The sequence below is a fragment of the Heloderma suspectum genome, chromosome 6 (assembly GCF_057233095.1).
Source record: "Heloderma suspectum isolate Gila_16-S chromosome 6, 16-S_ref, whole genome shotgun sequence".
Lineage (NCBI taxonomy): Eukaryota > Metazoa > Chordata > Lepidosauria > Squamata > Helodermatidae > Heloderma > Heloderma suspectum.
Window position 1 is genome coordinate 31,810,301 of NC_139463.1, and position 19,679 is coordinate 31,829,979.

General features: G+C 46.1%; 1 protein-coding gene and 1 non-coding gene across 2 annotated transcripts in view; both read right to left on the reverse strand.

Annotated features, from left to right (window-relative positions):
• Positions 1–19,679, reverse strand: part of LOC146340620 (G protein-coupled receptor kinase 5-like) — a 129,940-nt gene that overhangs the window by 64,139 nt on the left and 46,122 nt on the right. The window lies entirely within an intron of this gene.
• On the reverse strand, positions 10,616–10,684 carry TRNAT-UGU (transfer RNA threonine (anticodon UGU)). Its single transcript has one exon. It is a non-coding gene; the product is annotated as a tRNA-Thr (tRNA).

The window sequence follows — 19,679 nt, forward strand, 5'->3', positions numbered from 1 at the left end:
TTGCTTCTTTTGGGGAGGAGGTTATTACACAGATAAATTTTGTACTGGAACAGTCTTTAATATTCATTGCTGTACATGCTTTTTAAAACTATCTGTTTCATGGAAATTAACAAATGGTCAGAATAAAAGGATTCTTCACCCCCTTATAACAGCTAAATGACTGATAATTCAACACTGGAAGGATAAACACTCACCTTCTATAATGCAATGTATTGAGGACCTTAGAATGCTTTCAATATTTGAACGGGTGGTATAAAGATGCCACCTTCAAATGGATACTTATTTGGATATTTGGTTCGCTTTGTTGAAGCCTATGTATAATTGCTAGAAAGTCATATGCAATTCATTGCTATGGGTATATACAACTTCATGTTCATATATTTTAGAAATGGGGAAACATTTTTAAAGAGTTTTATGGGTGTCACATTGGGGACCCCTTCACAGGCACCATTGGAGTTGCCCATATTGGGGACCCCTGGTTTATGTGTTAAACAACCCAGAGTTAACTCAACAACAAACCATGGACAATCTCAGATAGGGTCTGTGCTAAATATATGTAACTGATGTTAGATGTTTGGGACTACAAAATAGGGATTCTGCACTGTTCACCCTACCTTAGGTTCTGGATTTTTCAAATATCTGCAAAAGACACCAAAATATCTGGGAAACAATGGCAGTGAAATACCCTCTGTGTCTCGGCACCTGCTTAAATCTGGTTGGTCTGCTGGTAACTCTTACTTTCAAATTAGGAGGCAGAGCACATGTTTTGCATGCAGAAGATCCCCAATTTCAAAAAGACCAGGTATCAGGTGATGGAAAACATCTTACTCTGCCTAAAACCCTGGAGAGAAGCTGCCCATCAGAATGGACAATACCAGGCTAGACAGACAATTAGCCTATCTGTCTAACCCGGTATTCTTATGTTCCAAAGCCACAATCGGAACTGGATCTAAGGCTGCCATTCTTTGCAGGCTTCCTTGGAGGAAAATGCCAGTGAACTTAATAGGACTAACGTCTGAGTAAATATGCATAGGATCTGGCTGCACGAGGGGGAAGCAAAACGCTGGCTGGGTTCACACAACATGACAACCCACACTCAAATTTGAGTATGGGTTGAGTGTGGGTTGTTGTTGAACTGTGGGTTGTTGTGTTAACCCAGCCACACTAACAAACCATAGTTTGTTAACCACAAACAACCCACAAAGAGAACCCATGGTTTGTTGTTGGGTTGTGAACTGTGGGTTGTTCATGCTTAACAAACCATGGCTTGTTAGTGCAGCTGGGTTCACACAACACAACAACCCACAGTTCAACAAGCCACACTCAACCCAAACTCAACCTTGAATGAAAAGTAGTGGCAGAAAGAGATGGAGAGAAAATGGGGTGGCAGAGAAAGAGAAAAGGGGTAGCAGAGAGAGATTGAGGAGAGAGAGAGAAAGGGGTGGTAGAAAGAGGGAGAAAGGGGGTGGCAGAAAGGGAGAGAAGAGGGATGGCCCTGCTCACTTTTGGCTCTGGCCTGAGCCACTGCTGATTTCAGCCCTGCCCACTGTCGGCATGCAGCCCCCAATGGATTAGTCCTGAGGGAATGTGGCCCTCAACACATTTTGGTCTCTAAGCAAACTAACTCCCGTCCTTGCCCCATTTAAATCAGTGTAGTGGTTCTGGGAGCAAGTTTTTAAAATCCCTTCTTCTTTCACATCATTTCCCTGATCTAAAATCATCCCCACACACACACACACACACACAGAGCACTTAAACTGCTTTTTGGCCCACAGGGGAAAACAGTAAATAAAAACAGAAATGTCAGGAGATCCAATCACTGATCTCCAGCGCCTTGTGCCTGGCAAGAAGGGAAAATGTGGTACATAGGGACATTTCAGCCATTAAACAGCCATATTTCCAAAGGTTTGCTATTATCTATGACAAGCAAAGGGGAGGGGGAGGGGGAAGATGATAAAAGATAAAGAAGCAATAAAAGGTAAAGAGACATCTGTGTATGCCTTCATTTACGTCCCTCCACTGTCCCTTGAAGCAGGACAGGTTAATGGCCTGTGTCAATGGCATGGTGGCTGCGTCAGTGCTGACGCCCAAATTTGCCTGTCCTGGGCCAAGGGAAATTGAAGAAGTCCCTTGGCTGCCCTCCAAGTGATAGAGCAGCGTTATCGGCAATCAGTGTCACAGCTGATTTGGCAGGATGCATAAAGGTAGGTGGACAGGGTGGGATTTTTCCCCCTCTCTCCCTCTCTCTCTCTTACCAAGAATGCCTAACAGGTTGTGAATTCATTGGAGGTACAGAAATAGGGAACACAAGAAGCTGCCTTATACTGAGTCAGACCATTGGTATCTAGTCCAGTACCGTCAACACTGACTGACAGCAGCTCTCCAGAGTTTCAGGCAGGATTCTTTCCTAGCCCTACCTGGAGATGCCGGGGATTGAACATGGGACCTTCTGAATGCAAAGCAGGTGCTCCACCAGTGAGCCACAGCTCCCCCACTTACAGAAGGGAGCGGGGGGGGGGGGAACCCTACTGCAATTGATGTAATGTTGGGCCAAATGGGCCTTGAAGTATTATGGGGAAACCACAGTCCCCAACCCCACTTCGAACTATATGCCAATCCAAGACAAAGAACAATTCTACCAAGTTTGATTTTCTACCAAGGAAAATGGCACTAAGGGAGACTCAAGTTTTGGAATCTCTCTGCTTGCAAAGACTAAAAGTGCTTTCAGTCAACAACAGAACATCTACTGCAGCCTCCCCCAACCTGCCGCCCATATGTTTTGGACTTCAACTCCCATCAACCCCAGCCAACACGGCCAGTGGTCAGGAATGCTGGGAGTTGTAGTCTAAAACATCTGGAGGGTACCAGGTTGAGGACAATTGATCTACAGGGAAGGACCACCATGTTGGCTTCCTCTCTGTAACCATTTCTTTCTCCAACCTAAAGCTGGCAATTATGCCCAAAGAAAGGCCAATGCTTCCAGTGAGTATTTGGGGGACCAAGGCCAGTGCCTACCAGTGAAATCACATCACAATTATTAGTGATATCCCAGAAAGCCTCAGATTATCAGCATTAAGAAATGCTACACGGCTTGGATCATACTCATAGATCACACTTTACCCAGAGGCAAAAGCCGTAAGTGCATATGGAAGATCAGGATATATGAATGTCGGAAGGTACATTCTCTTCGGTGGTGCAGCTAGCACGGGCCCTTGGGGCCAAAATCCAGGGGCCCCCAAGTGACCACCCAGAGAGTGGCAGGTGTTGAGGGCAACAGAAGCAAACTCCATTTGATTCCTGTAGTCCTGATGGTGCTATGATTTAAGTGAGTCTAAAATGCAAAACTGCACATGCTCAGAGTATCATTATTTTTAAAGCAGGGTTGACAAACAGTTTTGTTGTTGCTATTCTAACATATCAGGAATGTAGGAGCAATTGTAAAGCATGGACTGGCAGTGATGGGGTGGTGGGGGGAGAAGATGATCTTGAAGTACAAATGTGCCTCTGAGTTGCTACTAGGACAAAACTCTAAAACTGAACAGCAACACTGCACAAAGCCCTTCAAATAAGTGGTGGTGGACTGTAGCAGATTTCTTTTTCCCCTTATTCCAGAAATGTTCGCATTTCTTTGCGCACAGTAAACAGACACTTTTTTTTCCAGGTCCCATGATTTGCACAAGTGTTTTGTTTTGTTTTCATTTTTCGGGTCTGGAGATTTGCACAAATGGAACCTCTTTCCCCACCCCACCCCTTTGGATCTTTAAATCTGCACAAATGGGGTCATAATTGTTTCTAAAAAATTTATCGGGGGTTTTGTGCAAGGGTGCAAGTCTACCTGTCCACTATGTAGCCCCACAGAAGCATATTCCCATTGTAAATATCCTTGTCAGTTTCATCCTCTCCACACACTACTTCATTTAGCCCAGCAAAGCCTTATTCCCTACTTGTCAAGGAACTTGTCAATTTCATCCTCCATTTCAGCACAGTGGAGGATAAAATTGAGAAGTTCTTTGACAAGTAGGGGATATGGCTTTGTTGGGCTAAAGGAAGAAGTGTGCAGAGAGGTTGAAACGGGCAAGGATATTTACAGGAGGGGAATATGCCTCTGCGGAGCTACATAGCAGACAGGCAGACTTGCATAGGTGCGCTAGACCCCCAATAAATATATATTATGACCCCATTTGTGCAACTTCTCACCACCGTTAAAAAAACCCTGAAATCCACATATTGGATCAAGTCGCTACAGATCAACACCAGTAGGGGGGAAATGGAACGAAATCCAACAGAAACAGTACAATTTGTCGAGATTTCACTCCAAAACAGAATTCTCATACATCCTTAGCTAGGGCTGACGGGAGTTGTAGGCCCAAATATCTAGATAGCTACAGGTTACCCACCTCTGATCTATCTACTGTGAATCATCCAGAGTTCTATTAGTTGATGCCAATATAACTTCTGCCCACACTTAGACTACAGCTATCAAGCTAGTAGTGCTTAAATAAAAAGTTGCCTTATACTAAATTAGAACACTGGCTTGTTCAGCCCGGTACTGATCGGCAGCAGTATTGGCTGGCAGATCTTTCCTAGCCCTGCTCCCCGAGATCCTTTTAGATATAGATGCTCAAGAGATTAAACCTAGATCCTTCTGCATGCAAAAGCTCGTGCTTTGCCACAGAGCTATTGTGCCTCCTACTAGGCATACTGGGCTCAGTGTCGTACAGTTAGTAATCTCTCCAAGACTCCATGTAAAGAATAATGTGTTGACAGGCATTATACCACCAATTGAATCTTGTCAGGAGTCTATTACATGATCACACACCACACTTATAAACATCAGCTATGACCGCTATTGTGCATCAGAGAACATCACCATAAATGAAGCATGGTAAGGGGAGGCATCATAGAGGTCTACAAAATGATGCATGGTGTGGAGAATGTGGATAGGGAGACATTATTCTCCCTCTCTCAAAATACTAGAACCCGGGGTCATCCCATGAAGCTGATTGGTGGGAGTTTCAGGACATATAAAAGGAAAGACTTCTTCACCCAGCATATGGTTAAACTATGAAATTCACTGCCACAGGATGTAGAGATGGCCACCAATTTGGATGGCTTTAGAAGGGAGCTGGACAAATTCCTAGAGGAAAAGGCTATCAATGGGTACTAGTCTTAATGGCTATGTGCTACCTCCAGTACCAGAGGCAGTGAGCCTATATACACCAGTTGCTGGGGAACATGGGTGGGAGGGTGCTGTTGCACTCACGCCCTGCTTGTGGGTTCCTGGTTGACAGTGGTTGGCCACTGTGTGAACAGAATGCTGGACTAGATGGACCCTTGGTCTGATCCAGCATGGCTGTTCCTATGTTCCGATAGCACTGGGAGTAATGAAACAGAAGGACCTTGTAGAAGTGATTGGCAACTAGATGGACTATCGTGCCTAAGGTAGAGAACAACCGTGAAGGACTAAGAAAGTACATAAGAACTGTGCCACATCAGACTCAAGGCCTATCTAGTCCAGTAGTCTACTACTACAGCAGCCAACCAGATGCCCATTGGAAGTCCACAACCAGGACACGAGTATAATAGTACCTTCCCACTCATGATCTCCAGAAACCAGTATGCAGAGGCATGTTGTCTCTGATACTGGAAGTAACAGCCATTACGATTAGTGGCCACTGATAGCCTTATCCTCCATGAATTTGCCTAATCCACTTTTAAAGCTATCCATATTGGTGGCCATCACTACATCTTGTGATCTGAAGTCCATAGTTAACTATGCGCTGTATGAAGAAGTGCTTCCTTTTATCTATCCTGAATCTTCACCATTCAACTTCTCTGGATGACCCTGGATTCTAGTATTATGGTAGGGGGAGGGGCAATCATTCTATCCACTTTCTCCACAGCATGCATAATTTTATACGCCTCTATCATGTCCTCCAATACTTCAGATTCATTCTGTTCTTATGGTTTTATATGTTATAGAATCATAGAATCATAGAATAGTAGGGTTGGAAGGGGCCTACAAGGCTATCGTCCAACCCCCTCCTCAATGCAGGAATCAAAGTCAGAGCATCCCTGACAGATGGCTGTCCAGCCTCATCTTGAACGCCTCCAGTGTGGGAGAGCCTACCACCTCCCTAGGTAATTGGTTCCATTTACCTAGGGAGGTGGTGGGCTGTCCCACACTGGAGGCGTTCAAGACGAGGCTGGACAGCCATCTGTCAGGGATGCTCTGACTTGGATTCCTGCATTGAGCAGGGGGTTGGACTCGATGGCCTTGTAGGCCCCTTCCAACACTACTATTCTATGGTTCTATGATTCTATAACATATAAAACGATAAGAACAGAATGAATCTGAAATATTGGAGGACAAATACAATGTTATTGTATTTTATGGTTTTAAGCTTTGTCTTGTAAACTGCCCAGAAAGCTTCGGCTAATGGGTGATATAGAAATGTAATAAATTAAATAAATTAAATAAATGCCCCCCTTTACTCACTTAGTTTCTAAACGACAGAGCTCCAAACATTCCTCATAAGGGAGTTGTTCCAGCCCCTTGATCCTTTTGGTAGCCTTTTTTTGTGCCTTTTCCAGCTCTACAATATCCTTAACTTCCTTCCACTTGCTCCATTGCCACAATCAGCATTATTTCTAGTAGGGCAAGAGCAGGCATCTGGGTGCTCTCCCATGGGAACTGGGACTACAATTCCCATCAGCCCCATTAAGTATGGTCAATGGTCTGGAATTATGGAAGTTGTAGTCCAAAGCATGTGGAGGGCACGCGGTCGCCAGACAATGTAGTAGGGTGTCTTCCCTGGAAGGGGAAGGAAAACGTCAGACCATGTGCTAGTGGGTCAGTCTGTGTTTTTCTAGCAGATTCTCCTCTCTCTCCTGAAACCAACTGTTACTGGCAGGAGCTAAAAGGCTCCTTTTAGTTACTACTAAGCCAGCCCAGTCATGAGATGCAGCAAAGGCCTTGCTTTAGGAGGTGAATTTGGGATGCAATTTAAGGGCAGCAAATTTCATCCAAGTCATGTCTAAATACCTCGGGACCTCACGTCACTGGTTCTGACTTTTATTGATAACAGTTTAATGCTATAGAGCAGGCAGTGTGGAATGTATGTCCTATAGATGGAACACGGAGAAGGGCCTCTTCTGGAACTCTAAATGCACGGGCAGGTTAATATGGGACGTACTGTATACATCTGAACACAGCAGTTGTGTCCTCCATTTCCAGTGACTTATCCAGCATCCTGTTAATTTGTACCTTAGAGAGCAATGCAACAGGATTGATGCTTGCTAGATGGAAGCTCTGATCTCAGAACCCTCAGTCTATTCTAAGCCTTGCCTGGCAGGGTGGGAGGAACAACTGAAGCTTTTTAGCCTCCCATTCCTCCTTAAATACAATCAGTTAAATGGGCTCAAAGGCTTGTCTAGCTCACCCAACTTCCCGGGGGCTAAGGAAGAGAATGAAGAGTATTGTGGATGTGATGAACCCATGTCTTCTCCTCTCCCCTCCCTACCAACATGGCCCCCCTTTCCCCCATCCGCTTCTGAAGTTGCAACTAGGGATGTCAGAGAATTCCGCGATGGATCTCGGTGAGGCCGAGTGCCAGTGCATTCGGCCCCCCGAAATCCATCACGGAACGGCCTCCCCCCCCGCCCCCCGCGGATCCCCCCTGGAACGAGACTTACCTGGGGCGGATGTTCCGGGCGGCAGCGGCTCCAGCGGCGGCGGCAGCTGGTCTTCCGAATGGCTGCCGCCGCCACCATTTGCAGTCTGTGTCTCCCCCCCATAGACGTGATAGGCTACGTAAAGACTTACGTAGCCTATCACGTCTGGGTTAAAAAAAAAAAAAAAAGCGTACGCAAATGGTGGCGGCTATGGCCGCCGCCATTTGCGTTCCTTATTTTTCGCCATCTTAGTCTACGTCAATATTTACGTAGGCTAAAACAGGGAATCAAAAAGGGACTTAGTCTACATAAATATTGACGTAGACTAAGATGGCGAAAAATAAGGAACGCAAATGGTGGCGGCCATAGCCGCCGCCATTTGCGTACGCGTTTTTGTTTGTTACCCAGAGCCCTCCGCGGCCGGAAATCCAGCTGTGGAAGGCCCTGGCCTGGGCCTGGCCAGCTGCTCCGCGGAGCCGCCGCGGAGCACAGTTGGCCGTCAAGGATTCCGGGGGGGAGGACCGGATCGCCTCCCTCCCTGTCGAGGATTCCGGGGGGAGGGACGGAACGCCTCCCCCCCCCATGAACAGAATCCGTGAAAAGGTAAGTCACTTTCGTATATCCCTAGTTGCAACAGTGACCTCAGAAGAGGAGCCACCATGGAGCTTTTCACAGCTGCTGGGAGGCATGGATATGGAGGGAAACCTAAGCGGGGATGTATCTACAGCCTCGGGGGACTGAGGGTGGAATCTGCCATATCCCATGGCCTCCCAGATGCAGTTTGGGAGCCACAGGATGCTCTCTTGGCCTCCTTCCAAAAAAGGGTTGTTCCAGAGCACTTCCACAGAAACTGGGGCACATCTGCCTGACCACATTCAGATGATCATAGGGGGAAAAGAAGCCACCGTGGGTTCTTATCCCCACCCTGCGCATGCCAGTCATGCGACCGCGATTTCCCTAATTACCCACACCGTGGCATGGGTTAGCATGTCATCCCAAACTGGCAAGGTGGGCGGCGGGGGTGGCTTCCAAACCACCCCACAACCCCTACAACAAGCTATGGGTTGTGGGGTGGTTTAGAAGCCCGAACCTTGCTGGGTTCGGACGACATGCTAACCCACACCACAGCGCGGGTAATTAGGGAAATCGCAGTCGTGCAACTGGCACATGCGGGGTGGGGAAAGGAACCTACAGTGGCTTCTTTTCTCCCATTATCGTCCGAACCCAGCCATGGCCTGTGTCTCCAGCACCTGTCATTTGGAAACGGTCTGGAGAAATATGTATTTTTAAAAGAAATGTTTTTATTTCTTTTTTAAATATACAAAGTATACAAAGATGCAAAGGAAGTACACAAATAAAGAAATAAATCTTTTATACAAAAGTATAGACATAAAAAGAAATCAAAATACAAAACGTCAAAATAACCAGAGAAAGAGAGAAAACACAGCTACAATTTGCACCACACTAGAGAGGCAAGACAACCCACATGGGATGGGGGAAGCATTTCTGCATGACACTTGAGCATTGAGTCGTAAGTCAAGTTGGGCAAAGATGAGGATAAATATCCATTTCAACCGACTCTTGTGGCCTTGAAAAAGGATGGAAAATTGATTTTTTAAAGCAAAGGTGAACATTTACAACCCAGTTCCACAGATCATTGCTCGTCACATCCCAATGGTACAAGAAAAATATCCATGGAGTAGGAGAGAGAAATGGAACAGCAAGAAGAGTTGACTATGCAAAAGTTGGGGTTCAGGGTCAGCCAGGCCATGATCACATGCCTCCCTCGCCTCCAATGTCTGTCTCCCCACCTCGCATGCATTCCACATCTGCTATTGCTTTGCATCCTCCTCCCATGGGAGGCAGAATCACTCACTTGTAAACGCGGGCCCTTTTTATGCTGGGAAGGCCTAGCGCTGTGCCTACTTGGCTCTAAGCGCTGACGATTCCTCCTACATGCGGGGAGCTTGGAGCCAAAGTACAGAGAGAGCAGACCACAAAAGCCACATTACTCATCCACACCCACTCAGATCCCCCAGTCGCTAATCTCCATCGCTGGGAAACCAAGATTTCCCTTAGAAGGCCTGCCTGCATTGCATGGGGGGACCCAAGGCTACGGCAGCAAAAGAACCAGGTCTGCACTTGCAGAGCTCAGGGATCTGAGCTGTTCTGACAAGCTCCTTTGGTGAGTCAGCCCTCTGACCGACCAAGCGTGTAACCCATTTGTAGCTCCACGTAAGGAGGAGGAAGGAAAAACACCCTGGCAGTTTCTGAGCGCATTCCCAAAACATCAGGCTTAGGCTGGGATTTTTCTCTCCCGTTCAGAAGAAAAACCAGTTGCAAATCCCTCAAAATAAGGCATAGATCTCAGCATTTGGAAGGAGCTTTGGGCTGGAGAGGATATGGGTATCACCTGTCCTGGCAGTGCAATTGCGGAGGGGATTTCTAAACCTGACTTCTGCTTAGATTCAAAGCCAGGGCTTGCATGCACGCAAGAGGCAAACTGGGAAAATGCAGCGCGGTGATGGGAATTCATGCAACAAACACAACTGTAAAAGCACATTTCATTTTTTAAAAATCTGCACAGAAATCTCATTTCAATCCTGCTGCCGTTTGTATTTCTTGGGCCAGGTTTGGAAGTATGAGCTCCTGCATGTGTCCAAAGGAATTCTTAGGATCTGGAGCCTTATGCATTGATTCTGCATTCGGTGAACACCTATCTCCTGCTGTCTATCTCAACCTGACCGCCAATCTGTTGCAATGTGTGGCCCAAAGTTCCTATATCATGAGAGACAAAAAGTCCCTGTATTCATATGAAGCTGCCTTAGACACTGAATTGGCCCATTCTGTCTAGACCAGTACTGTAAACTCTGATGGGTTGCAGCACATCTAGGTCTCAGGAAGAGAATCTTCTCTATTGCCTGCTGCCACATCCTTGAAGTGGAGATGCCAGGAATTGAACCTGGGACCTTCTGCATACAGAGCAGATGCTCTACCATTGAGCTACAGCCCTTTCTGGAGCCTTTCATAGCATTTTATAAACTCTTATCAGACTCTTGAAAAAATGTTGCAGTCCAATCCTATGCATGTTTACTTAGAAGTAAGTTCCACTGTATTTGGTAAGGCTTACTCCCAGGTAAATGTGCACAGCATTGTAGCCTTAGTCAACTTTCCCCTAAAAGAAACAGCAGCAGCACAAGCAGCATTATCATTCATCTTTCCTTGTAGATAAGATATCTCAACCTCTTGATCATTTTGGTTGTCCTTTTCCAGAATGGCCTAACTTAGCTAGTCTCATTTGCTTACTGCCGGGCAAAAGAATTCAGCTTTGGGGGATTTCACATGTCCGTTACACATGTCCATTACACATGGCATGACAGATTTGGGCATCTGGAGGAGGGAATAGGAGGAGGGAGTTAAGCACACTTTAAATGGTGATGCACCCGTCTGGCCCAGCTGGCTGATTTAGGGTGACGCACTTGTAGAGAGCTAGTGTGGTGTGGTGATTTCAGTGTCGGACTAGGAATGGGGAGACCCAGGTTCAAATCCGCTACTCAACTCTGGAGCTCATGCAGTGACCATGGGGCAGTGGCTCCCTCGCAGCCTAAACAAGCTCACAGGGTTGTTGTTATGAGAATAAAACGGACGAGGCCATGTGCATCCTCCTCCTGACTTCCTTGGATAAAAAGCTAATAAATATTTTAGACATAGGCCAATCATCACAGCATTAGTGAAGGCCACTATTAGAACAGATGTTGTGTGGGGGGGGAACTACACGCGGCAAGGGCTAATGTGTTCTCTTGCAGCACCTTATTACCCAGTCCTCTGTATTTATTTATTTATTTGATTGATTTCTATACGGCCCAATAGTCGAAGCTCTCTATATCATGGTAACACAGCACCGTTATGACTGCATCCTCACAAGTCCCTTCTCAATTGGAGTGCAGGGCTACCTTCTCCATCCATAAGGTAGGAGAATAGGTCCTATGCAATCTAGGACATCTGCTGCACTTGAAGCATCTGTATTGCACATCTGACCTCTCCAGGCTGGACTCAGGACATTTCTACACCAGCGTAAAATCCTGCATTTAAAACAGGGCTTCCAGCTTCTGTTTTAAATGCAGGATCACCACTGACTCCCTTTACATGCACTTCCTTCCCCACCCCCTTCTCCCCGTATCTGAGCCTTCCATTATCTCTCATGGATCTCGCTCCTCTTCTTGCCGCTTTAACTCTTTTCACGGAGGAAACGGACGCGGAACACAACCGGGTAATTTGATAGCTCAATTATCTGCAATCTATTTAAAAATGGAACAAAGGGCATTTAGTGCAGGAGGGTCACGGCAGGCTCATGGCATCAAACTTTCGCGAAGGAGCAATCTTAATCGCAGGATAAAAGCTCTGTGTGATGAAGCCCTTAGGGTGTCTCTACATTAAGCAAACCCCCAGCAAAAAACCACATGCTTTCCAGAGCTTCCTGCCTTCGGTTTCTTTGCGGGATTAGGAAGGGCTTCTTTATGCGGCAGCCACGTGGTTTGAACTGAGGGAGTGCTTTCCTCCCTCCCTGGCATGTGTGCAAAGGATGAGGGGGAGGTCTTGTTTTCGAAGCTTAACTTCTTCTGTACTGTTTTCTCGCAGCCCCCAGGAAACCTCTGACTTACTTCTGAGTAGACATAAGATCACCCTGTAAGTCTGCAACCCTTGGCACACTTACTTGGGAGTAAGCCCCACTGAACTTAATAGGATGCTCTGAAACAACAGAGGACATTACTTCTGAGCTGGTAGGGGATTGGATGTGTCTCCCTTTGTTGCAGGGAGGCATTTTACCCTCTTCTCCCTCCAACTGAGAAACGTGGAGGCAGGAGTCGCAATCAGCAGGTGATCCTTGCCCTTGCACCTATCAAATCTGCTCGGGTCTCCTTCCATGCAACCTCACTCCCATCCTCAGTGCCTTCACCATCCTGGCTGCACCCCGAACAACTGAAAACAAACGCCCACAGCAGGCAGACATGGTGGTTTCTTCCGCTATTGGAGAATTTCACGGGGAGGTTCTGGCGCTCCTGTTCCATGGTCTGGGTAAAATACCACATTTTTTTGCATTTGGGGAAAACATGTGATTGGCTGGGGGAAATGGCGGGAAGCGCCTTGGATGTTAACAGCGTCATGTAAAGAGCCCGCAAACTTCCGAGAGGAAGCCATCTCAATAGCAGGATAAAAGCTCCGTGTGATGAACCAACACACACTTCACCTACAATACTTTCACACTGAGAACAGATGTACTTGCAATGTGAATGAAGGTTCGAATGAATCCAAAGTCATGGAGAATAAGGCTATCAATGGCTACTAGTCATGATGGCTATATATTACTCCTTCATCCGAGGCAGTGTGCCTCTGTTTACCAGTTGCTGGGAAATATGAGCGGGGGGCGGGGGGGCGCTCCTGTGCTCTTGTCCTACTTGTGGGCTTCCCCTGGACAACCTCCCTAGAGAGGTTCGCCTGGTGCCTAATGCTGTACTCCTTCAGGCTCCAGGTGAAGGCCTTTTTATTCCCCCAGTATTTTAGCATTTTAGCTTCCTGATCTTTTAGCTCTGGTGTTTTAAATCCGTATTTTAAATCTCTGCATTGCTGCTAGGTTTTATTCTGGTTGTGCTGTTATATTGTGGTTTTAAGCTTTCATATTTTATATTGTTTTATGCTGCACTCTGTGGTTTTAATTTTTGTGAAACGCCTAGAGAGCTTCGGCTATTGGACGGTATAGAAATGAAACAAATAAAATAAAAATACATAAAATCTGGTTGGCCACTGGGTGGAAAAGATGCTGGATTACACAGGCCTTTGGTCTGATCCAACATGGCTCTTCTTGTGTTCTTATTACATTTTAGTGACTAAACAAAGCTACAAAAGTTAGATTCTGCGAACATGAGGAGAAGGAGTAGGAAAAACACCTGATTTTGTGCATAAAAAATGGTTCACAGACTGCATTAAAATCAACAAAAAGAACACTTCAGCTACCCAGCTTATATATAAACCATGTATTGGAGGGAGGGAGGAGAGAAGTGAGAATACCAATTTGGTAGGGCATAGCATCCATCTGTAAGCTTATCAGATATACCAGGCCTTGGGCAAGATGCTCCCAGTAGGCCTCCTCTCCAAGTGCCTCCTCCTCCTCCTCTTCCTCACCACTTTTCCAGCTGCCCATTTGCTTCCCTCTCCCTCTGGACCAAATCGGCACCACCTCTGAGAGAGAGCAGTGGGGAAAGGCAGGCAGAGGTCCTGTTCCTTTGCCTTGCTCACCTCACTGCTCACTCCCATAGTTCAGACGATGTGCCAACCTGTGCCGCAGTGCGGGAAATTAGGTAAACAACCAGCATGCACGCAGCACACGCACAGCCAGGGGGAGAAGCCACGATGTCAAACCCGGCTAGAGCCTTCATTTTAGCTTTCAAACATGGCATAGTCGCCCACATACACAGAGGGAGACAGGAAGACAGACACACCATCTAAAACAGGGGTGCAGAACCTCAAGTTTGGGGGCCAAATCCAGGCCTGTGGAGGCCCCCAAATCCAGGCCTGCAGAGGCCTCCAAATCCAGGTCTGCGGAAGCCCCCAAATCTAGCCCTCTGGGTTTCCCCAGGATGCCACACCCCTTCCCCTGGCCCCTCCCCTTTCCCCCAACCATGGATTGTTTGGTGGTTTCCTACCTTTTGTGCATTTCTCTCCTGTTCTAAACGCCTGAGATGCCTTTCCGAAGGCTTAGTTACTTGCAATAGGAGCTTTAAGCTAAAATAGGCTGGCATTTTTGGTATGTTTTATTTCTGAGCCCACCCCTTTTGCGTTCGGCTCCACCCATCACCGGAATGTGGCCCCAAAATGAAAATTCGGCCCTCGGGCTGAAAGAGGTTCCATATCCCTGCTCTGTAAAGAGCAAAATGTCATCATTAGCATAGCACAGAAACACATGTGTCAAGGCTAAAATGATGACACATTAGCCAGCATTAATTAGACTATATAAAGGAGAACAGACACACAGCTCATAAACCACTGCAAGGAAGGAAAGACACTTGAGTATTTGTGTTTTGTACATATCTCATCTCTGCAGTGATGTCTCGCCAGCCCACATGATTGTTTCCCTGCTCTTAAGAATGCTGCCCCCGTCATTTTCTAGTGCCGGAGAGGCCATGCTCACAAGCAAAAAGCCCAGATATTGAGTTTCTGTATGGCAACAACCGTCAGCAGGGTACATCTAGAGAAGCATTTGCTGCGTCATGTCATTCTACTTTTGTTCTTTGCTTCTGGGTATTGATCTTTACATGTTTCCTATACAGACATAGGAGGATCCCATCTCAGTAAACTGCAAGTTCATGGATTTTTATATTCAGTAAATGTTGAATTTGCATGATTGCACTAATTATATATCTATATTTTCCTACACCCAACGGTAACCGAGCCTACAACTAAGGCTAAGCACATGTAACTGAAACAACCACATATTGCTTCCTTGTTTATCTGTTTGTCCTCTTAGGCCTAATCGTCTACATAAAATGGGAACTGACTTCAATTAAATCCTTACAAATTGATTTGTTTTAAGCTACCTTGAGTGCCTTTGGGCAGAAAGAACAGCTAATATAGGTAGATATGGATAGATAATATCAATATACATTTCCTCCTGTACGAAAATAATCTCCATGTCGGAACATGCACATAAACATTGGAAGTGGCTCTTAGAGAACTAATTCACACATTAATGGTCATCACTCGATGACAGTCAAATGTGCGAACTGTTTCAATTGACTTCGGCAATTCTGGATTGCTCTGGAAATCTATGTTGATTACCCTGACAGCTGAATCACAAGAAGAAGTCATCACCGCTTAATTTGGCACGCAATGAGTACTAAGCACACATGTGTGACCAAGCCATTAAACCAGGCACAGGGAACCTGTGGCCCTTCAGATGCCTCTTGGATTACAGCCCCCATCATCCCTGACCACTGGCTATGCTGGCAGGGGATGATGGGAGTTCAAAAACATCTAGAGAGAGCCTCAGGTTCCTCATCCCTGCCTTAAATGTTCAGGTAAGCACTTTCATGATATTGATTTCTCAGTGAGACTTCTCATTTAAATTTTCCTGGATTGTGCTTTGCTTTGCTTCTGGTGTGATAGTTTTAGATTTGATCAGTGCTTGAAAAACAAGGAGCAGACGGGACCTTCTTAGCTACTGTTATTAAAGGCTATGGAGAAAAGGATTGGCTAAAATTGGAGGGGGTCAGCAGGTGTGGCTTGTGGATTTCAGTATTTTCATTATTCAGCCCTGCTTTTCCTAATCCACAAAGGAAATCAGAAACAAACCAAGAATTTCAGTTCCTGATCACTGGTTGCATTTATTCCTTGCCATTAGTGGCTTTATTCACACGCCATGAAATAAATCTTGCAATGTTCCTCTCCCTTGGGCCACTGGGAATCCTCTGTACCAGGGATCCCCAACCTTTTTGGACACATGGGCACATTTAGGAATTTGAGAAACTTCTGTGGGTGCCACTACAAAATGGCTCCCAGAGAAGATGTGGCTACTCACACAATGGCTGCCATAGGGGCCTGGCTAGTGAAAAGTGATGCGTGTGTGGGAGAAATGGCAAGGCTAGGGGTTGGGAGGGAGGGTGAAATAGCAAAGAGATAGAGGGGAGAGAATGAGCAAGGCTAGAGGCTTGGAAAGGGAGAAACAGCATAGTAAAGAGGTGTGTGCCGGGGGAAATAGTGAGGCTAGAAGCTGGGAGTGGAGAGAAACAGCAAGATAAAGGGGTGAGAGAAAGAGCAAGGCCAGGGACTAGGAAAGGAGAGAAAGAAGGAAGCTAGGTAAGGGGAAAGGAGAGAAATAGTGAGGGAAGGGGTTGAGCAGAGAGAAATAGCAAGGCTAGCAGCTGGGAGTGGGGAGGGAACGAGAGAGAAAGAGCAAAGGGGAAAGGTCTGTGTGGATGGAAGAAGATTGGGTGGGCTAGGAAGCAACTCTTTCCTTCTCTTCCTGCTCGCTGAACAGCTGATCAGTGGCAGGTTCAGGAAGAAGAACATGGCACTGTAACATTTTTCAAGTTTTTAAAATTAAAAATACATTTTTGATGGGGGCAGGGAATGGAGAGCTTCATGGAGAGCCCTATGGATGCCACTTTGGGAATCCCTGCTCAATACTTTCAACACCAAATGTTTGAATACACTAAAAACCAGCATTTGAATTGCAGAGAAAAGCTAAAGTGCATCTAAAGGAGGGCGATCAGGATGGTGAGGGGTCTGGAAACTGATGAGGAACATGTGAAAGTGTTGGCTATGTTTAACCCGGAGAAGAGAAGTGTGTGTGTGTGTGGGGGGGGGGAACCATTAGATGTGTCTACAAATATCTGAAGGGCCATCCTATAGAAGATGGAGCAGACTTGTTTTCTATTGCTCCAGGTGGCTGGATTAATACCAAATGGGTGGAAATTACAGGGAAGTAGATTTTGGCTAAACATTAGGAGAAACAACCTAATAGTACAAGCTATAACAGACTGCAGTGGGATCTCCTTTGCTGTAGGTATTTAAGCAGTGGCTGGGCAGCCACCTGCCAGGGGCTGCAAAATTCCAGCACTGAGCAGGTAGCTGGACTAGATTACTTCCAAGGTCCTTTCCAGCTCAGTGATCCTCTGAAATACATCAACTCATGCTATGGCAAAATCTGTCCTCCAATTTCCCAAACATTTTACTGCCCCATGAAAGAGGCTTCCCTTTTTCTGCCTCATTCTCATTCTCTGCTTTAGAAAGCATTCTCTTTCCTTTAGTGGCATTTTTGAGCTTACCTTATCACTGGGACAGGCTGAGGGGGCTGCATGTGGTTAAACACCTCTCCATCACTCTAAATCAGGCTTCTCCAACCTGGTGTGCTCCTGATGCTTTTGAGCTCAACTCCATCCATCCATCCATCCATTCATTCATTCATTCATTTCATTTATTACATTTATTTATTTATTACATTTATATCCTGCCTTTTTTCCTCTTTAAGGAGCCCAAGGTGTCCATAATCCTCCTCCGCTCCATTTTGTCCTCACAACAACAACCCTGTGAGGTGGGTTGGGCTGAGAGTCTGTGACCGGCCCAAAGTCACCCAGTGAGCTTCCCTGGCTGAGTGGGGACTAGAACCCGGATCTCCCAGCTCCCAGTCCAGCACTTTAGTCACTACACCACACTGGCTCTCTACACCATTAGCCCCAGCCAGTGCAGCCAATGCTCAAGAGTGCTGGAAATTGTAGCCCAAAGTATCTGGAAGGCATCAGATTGCAGAAGGCTGCTCTATAGCCTCCCTGGCTGCCCACACTTCCTGATCTGAAAAAGCTCTAAGGGGATGAGTTTCATATACTTTATGGTATCTTCCCCTGGATGTTATTTGAAGTGTGGAAAGCCGGGGAGGCTGCAGGCTACCAGAGAGATGACTGTACAATGGAAGACAGGACAGACAAACACATACTCACACTCCTTGGCCACCTCATAAGCAAGATAAGCAAAAGAACCCCCAAATTCCACCCATGAGAATTTCTCTGAAGTTTTCTTCTTTTGAGCATTTTTTTAAAAGCAATTTATTTTCTATCAAACTGAATTAGAATGGTCTAAAAAAAAATGTGGAAGAAATGTTCTGCAAAAGGTACAGCATCTCAGGCACTGTAGTACTTCAGAATGCATGGCTGAATTCTCTCACACATCAAATACTTCCTGCTCACAGAAAGCAAGCATGTCAAGGAAAAGGATACCCTCACTTTCACCCTGATGTTGCAGCTTGAAGACATATGGACTTTACAACATGGGGCGAGGGGAAGGCATTCAGACAAGTGATCCCTTGCTTTCAGAAACAGTATGGTCTTGATTTACTGTACCACGTAATATTTCTAAATGTGCAGCTTGGTAACTACTATTAGTCCCAAAGAATGAGAAACACAAAGCCACTGACACCCATAACCTTATCTGGATGAACTAACGGTGATGTTGATCTGACAATGCAGGAAACAAGCTCTGAAGTCATGGAAGATAAGGAATGCATCCGATTTCGGTTGGTTTTTATTTGAGCAGGCAGAAGCGAGGCAAAATATAATTCAGTTAATAACCAAAATATTCAGAAAAACAGTGAAAATCTTCTCTCTTTAAAAACAACAACAGCAGCAGCAGCTTCCCACCCGTTCCCCCAGCATCATCAGCTGCTAATTTACACATATTTTCAGTTGATGGTGCTGAAAAAGAAGCATTCAAGTTCAAAATACATTTTGGGGTGAGACCCAATTTTCAGGGAGACCTCCCAATGGGTCTGCTGCTGCTTGGCTGACTTCATCATGTAGTGCAGGGGAAGGCAACCTGGTGTCTTTCAGATGTTTTGGACTACAACTCCCATCAGACCCAGCCAGAATGGACAAATGATCAGGGATGATGGAAGTTATAGTCAGAGACATATGGAGGGCACCAGGCTGCCTACCCCTGGAAGTGTGTTTACTGCCATAGTTGTAGCTTCTGCCACTTCATCTCTTCAGAAACTGCATTTTTCTGGGTGCATCAGCCATCCTCAAACTGTGGGGTGTATCCCTACTGGGGCAGGGGAGAGACACTTAAATGGAGAGGGAGTTATGTTCCAGGAACAAGGAGGATCTTACAGGAGGGAGATGAGATGGGAAGCATGGCCATTCCAGCAGGCCTGCTGTAAGGACAATTGCTTTGCTTTTCCTCTTCCATTCTCATCCTTTTTTTCCTTGTGTGTCATCTCTTTATAGACAGCAAGCAGGAACGGTCTTGTTTGTACTGACTGCATGCAAGCCAAATTAGGAGGCTTTTTAGCTGAGAAGCAGGATAAGAATAAATAAATACAGGAGACGGACTTTCTTCCTAGCAGTGGCAATTTAGCACGGCTGCTGGATCCATTGGAACTGCTCTGCTAAGGCAGGAACCAAGACAAGGGCAGAGAACATATGGAAGCTTCTGGCCACAGCAGGGAGGCTTGTGGGAGG